The sequence below is a fragment of the Eutrema salsugineum genome, unplaced genomic scaffold (genome assembly GCF_000478725.1).
Source record: "Eutrema salsugineum unplaced genomic scaffold, Eutsalg1_0 scaffold_3, whole genome shotgun sequence".
NCBI classification, from domain to species: Eukaryota; Viridiplantae; Streptophyta; class Magnoliopsida; order Brassicales; family Brassicaceae; genus Eutrema; species Eutrema salsugineum.
Window position 1 is genome coordinate 13075601 of NW_006256756.1, and position 5330 is coordinate 13080930.

Below are 5330 nucleotides of genomic sequence, written 5' to 3' on the forward strand. Positions count from 1 at the left end.
GTTGGGTAGCGGATACAGCAGCTGAACTGGTCTCAGGAAGTCTGTTTCGAATTTGGGAGGTCTCTGTGTTCGCCTGAGAAAGGTGACGCGCGACACTAGTGGTGGTGTCGCTCGTCACTAACGTTCCTCCAACTCGAAAAACCTGCAATTCTTCGTCAAAACTGCTCTGGGACTTGGTTTCCACATAATACACATTCTCTTCTGGCAGGAAATCGTCTATGGGTACGTCGTCTTCAACCCTGATGCGTGAGAGATGATCTGCCACACCATTCTCAACACCCTTCTTGTCCTTGACCTCAATATCGAATTCCTGAAGGAGTAACACCCATCGCAGCAACCTAGGCTTCGCATCCTTCTTCTGCATCAAGTATTTGAGTGCAGAATGTTCTGTGTGCACAATCACTTTCGATCCCACAAGGTATGGCCGAAATATCTCAAAAGCAAAGACCACAGCCAACAGCTCTTTCTCAGTAGTAGCATAATTCCTTTGAGCATCATCCAGAGTTCGACTGGCATAGTAGATGGCATGAAGCTTTTTATCCTTCTTCTGTCCTAGAACAGCACCAACAGCAAAATCACTAGCATCACACATCACCTCAAAAGGCAAATTCCAGTCAGGAGGCTGCACAATGGGGGCGCTTATCAGGGCATGCTTGATCTGTTCGAACGCAGCAAGGCACTCATCTGTAAACTCAAACTTAGCATCTTTGCAGAGCAGAGCAGTAAGAGGGCGTGTAATCTTGCTGAAATCTTTGATGAAGCGACGATAGAAGCCTGCATGACCCAGAAAACTTCTAACCGATTTCGCAGAATCGGGTGGTGGCAAGCTCGTCATGACGTCGATCTTCGCACGGTCCACTTTGATACCAGCTGCAGAAACCTTGTGTCCAAGCACAATCCCATCTCTGACCATAAAGTGACACTTTTCCCAGTTAAGGACCAAGTGTTTCTCTTCACAGCGAGCCAGAACCTTGCAGAGATTATCCAGACAGTCCTTAAAAGATGATCCGTAGACTGAGAAATCATCCATAAAGACCTCCATGAAATCCTCAATCATGTTAGTGAAGATGGACAACATACATCTCTGAAACGTCGCAGGAGCATTACAGAGTCCAAAGGGCATCCTGCGATATGCGAAAGTGCCGTATGGACATGTAAAGGTGGTCTTCTCCTGATCGTCTGGGTGGATAGGGATCTGGAAAAATCCTGAGTACCCATCGAGGAAGCAGTAGTAGGGATGGCTTGCAAGTCTCTCCAGCATCTGATCAATAAAGGGCAATGGAAAGTGATCTTTCCTGGTCGCTGCATTCAGCTTCCTGTAATCGATGCACATCCTGTGTCCAGTCACTGTGCGCGTCGGAATCAACTCATCCTTGTCATTCTTCACAACAGTAACCCCTCCTTTCTTAGGAACCACGTGCACAGGACTCACCCAAGCACTATCTGAAATTGGATAGATGATTCCAGCTTCCAGCAGCTTCATGATCTCCTTTTTGACGACGTCTTTCAGGTTAGGGTTCAACCTGCGCTGGTGCTCAATCGACGACTTCGACTCATCCTCCAGGTGGATTCGGTGCATGCACAATTCTGGTGAGATATCTGAAATATCATCAAGAGAATAGCCAAAAGCTTTGCGATGCTTGCGCAGCTTGCTCAGTAGTAAGGTAACCTCAGTATTGTTCAAAGAAGAATCGATAATGACTGGATAAGTAGAATTAGAGCCCAGGAATGCGTACCTTAGTCCTGCAGGGAGTTGTTTGAACTCAATCTTAGGGGCTTTCTCCTCACTCCAGTCGGATAACTGCTTCACCTTCGCAGGAGTCTCAAGCTGTTCAACCTGCCATGCCAGCTGCATTGCATGCTCGCTGGAGTCCAACATCTTTGAGTAAGATACTGAAATTTCGTCCTAGTGTTCGGCCTCAGAGGCAGACGTGGTCAGAGCTCTCTCAAGTGGGTCTGTAGGCAGTATCTCATGGAGAAACTCCTCAGCAAAAGTGAGAGTATCGACATAGAAGGTCTGACCATCGATGGTGGGCTTCTTCATCAGCTTGTCCATGTCAAAGTTCATCACCAGATCTCCAACATTCAGAGCAATCCTGCCTTTCCTGACATCGATAATAGCACCTGCTGTAGCTAGAAAAGGTCTCCCAAGGATAAGAGGATCTTTAGGCTCCTCTCCATACTCCAAAACCACAAAGTCAGTCGGTATCATGCAGTCTCCAACCTTGATTGGAACATCTTCTAGCACCCCTTCAGGTATCCTTGTCGAACGATCAGCTAGGATGAGGGAGATCCTTGTTGGCTTGAAATCAGTCATGCCGAGATTGACAGCTACCGAATAGGGCATGAGATTAACACTTGAACCCAGATCACACAGCGATCTCTTGAATCTCTCTGTGAAGATAGAGCAATCCAAGACAAAGCTTCCTGGATCAGACAGCTTCTCTGGAATTCGGTTCTGAATCACTGCACTGACTTGCTCAGATATCATCATCACTCCCTGTTCATGGCTGAGATTATTGGTTACCATTCGCTTCACATAACGTCTGATGACAGGAGTGATTTTTACAGCATCAACCAAAGGTATCTCAATCACAAGCTTTTCCATCAGAGCTTTGCATCGTGCATCATCAAGCTCTTGCTTGGACTTCCTAGGGCTCCTTGGGTAAGGAAATTTAGGTTTGTAGACTTTCTCCTCTGCAGATTTCGGATTCGGAATATCAACAGCTTCGCTCTGCAATTGGTGACGCGCGACACTAGTGATGGTGTCGCTCGTCACCGGCTCTGCAATCTCAGGAATTTCTTCAGAATCTTCTAAGTCCACGACTTCAGGTGCAGGAGGCGTCTTCGTGGGCTCAGAACTCAGATTTTTACCACTCCTCAACGTGATAGCACTGCAGTGATGCCTTGGATTGGTGTCAGTCTTCCCAGGAAGAAAACCCTCTTGCCTTTTAACAGAACCTGCAGTTTGGGCTACCTGTGTATCGAGCTGCTTGACATGGGTGTTCAGAACTTCGATTTTTCCATTCAGATCGAGGTAGAGAGCATCCATCTTCCCATTAAAGTCCACGGTGAGCTTCTGCTGACCTTCCAGAATCTGTTCCAGCATAGACTTCATCTCATTGTCAGGATTTTGAGGTTGAGATGAAGGAGTGCTGTAGTTTCTGGAAAAACTGTTGCTCGAAAAAGGTTTCTGGTACTGAGGCTTAGGCGTGTAACCAGAGAAGTTCTGATTACTGTTGAAGGTATTCCTCTGATTGTTTCCACTGTAATTTCCACTGTAGCTTCTGTTACCTTGCTGATTACCAAACCTCTGACCCTGAAATCCTGATCCACTGACAAAGTTGACATCCTCTTCCTCAGCTGCATCCTCAGGTTCGAAACTCTCCACCTCCTGTGCGAATCTGACAGATTTCTTACCCACTAAAAGGCTGTGCACAGAATCAAGTTTAGCTTTCACCTCAGCGATCTGCGATCTATCCATGTTCCCAGCTTGCTTCTTTCGCTCTAGATCTGCATTCTTGGTGCTATTGCTGGATGCCAAGTTTTCGATGAGCTCAACAGCTTCGTCTGGGTATCTGGTGTTGAAGTTCCCATTGCTTGCTGCATCAAGCGCCATCTGATACCTCCAGTCGATACCTCTGAAAAAGATACCCAGCAACTGCACATCGCTGAAGCCATGGTGAGGGCAGTCTCGCTGGTACGATTTGAATCGCACCCAAGAAGCCTTGAACGCTTCAGTAGGGTCCTGAGAGAAAGTCGAGATCTTAGTCCTCAACTCCTCAGACCTAGCATCTTCGAAGAAGTTGTGCAGGAAGGCGTTCCTGGTCTCCTCCCAAGTGGTGAGTGATCCTGGCTCCAACTGCTTCAACCAGTTAGCTGCTTCTCCAGCAAGAGAGTAAGGAAACAGCTTGCAGAGGAGGAAATCATTGGACACTCCATTGTATTTGGTGCTGGTGACCAAGTCCTCAAACCTCTCGATGTGATCCATAGGGTGCTCATGAGAGTGGCCATGGAAAGGATGCTGACCCACAAGAGTGTAGTACACAGGCTTCAGCTCAAAATCGTTCCTTTGAAATGCAGGAGCGCGAATCGCAGAACGATTTGCATAGAACTGCTCAGGCCTGTTGTAGTCTCCAAGTGTTCGTCCATGTCCAGCTGCAGGTGCAGGTTCCCTTACATTCCGATCTTCTGGAGCGTTCCTCTGATGTGGAACGATCACAGCATTACCACGCGGTGCAGGTGGTGGATTCTGGTCAACACCATCCACTGGTAAAGGAGCTGGTGGAATGATGTTACCATCTCCATCAATCCTTTGGCCTCTCGCATTGCACAGATGACCCTCTCGGTCTCTCCAGGTTCCATCATCATCACGAACAAGTCCATTGGCGTTTTCCATCATTGCCGGATCTCTTGCTTTCCGCCTCGTTCGCTCTAACTCAGCTAGCTGTTCGTTGCTCAAATTCACTAGCGGGATGTCCTTGTTGCTCCTAGTTCCACGAGTATGCATAAACCTGAAACACCAAAAACAAAGAGAGAAAACGAAAATAAGTAAACTAGGTTAAAGAAAAGAAGGTGTCGCGCGACACCACAAGTGGTATCGCTCGACACTAAGTCGAAAAACTTAGTCGAAACTCAAAAACTAGGTTTAATGGCGAAATCAAGTCCCCGGCAACGGCGCCAAAACTTGATATGCTCAAAGTTTAATCCCTAAGCTACTCTGCAAGAGCACAGATGTGCAGTTGTAGTATGTAGGGGTTGAACCACAGAGACAAGAGATCACTCAATAAACCTTATAGAGATTGAATTACGCTAAGCAGAAATATTGTAAATAAATAGCAATGCAAAGAATTAGACTAAGCAGCAATAAAAACGGTTTGTAAGATTCAGATGAATGGAGATTAGGCTTAGGGAGTTTCTCAGGAAATCAATGCATGCAGATCAATCTATTAGTCAGGGTTCAGGTTTAAGCACAGTTCTTGAACTCGAATCACAGAATTATAATTAACCAACTTCCGTTGTGAGAATTATCTAAGTCAAAATCCTAGAATTCCAAATTCCTTTGCAAACCCTAAAGATTTAAACCAGCTTTAATGCTCAAGTTCGATATGTTCACAAAGTATCTAAACCAAATTCCTTTGCGAATAGCTACTTTGCTCACCCTAGGTTCTTTCCAGTTATTCAATTACACTTCCGTGTCAATTAAGCAACCTAAGATCTAAGTTCTAGGTGGCCAATCCAGAATTAGCTTTAAGAACAACCTATGGTGAAGAACTAAATAGATTATGAACCCTAACTAACCAATCAATCTAACATCCAATGAAATCCTT

At 45.9% G+C, this 5330-nt stretch overlaps 1 non-coding gene across 1 annotated transcript; it reads left to right on the top strand.

Moving 5' to 3' along the window:
• The first annotated feature begins 3674 nt into the window (after positions 1–3674).
• On the top strand, positions 3675–3781 carry LOC112085876. Its single transcript, XR_002899160.1, has one exon. It is a non-coding gene; the product is annotated as a small nucleolar RNA R71 (small nucleolar RNA).
• Positions 3782–5330: the final 1549 nt, after the last annotated feature.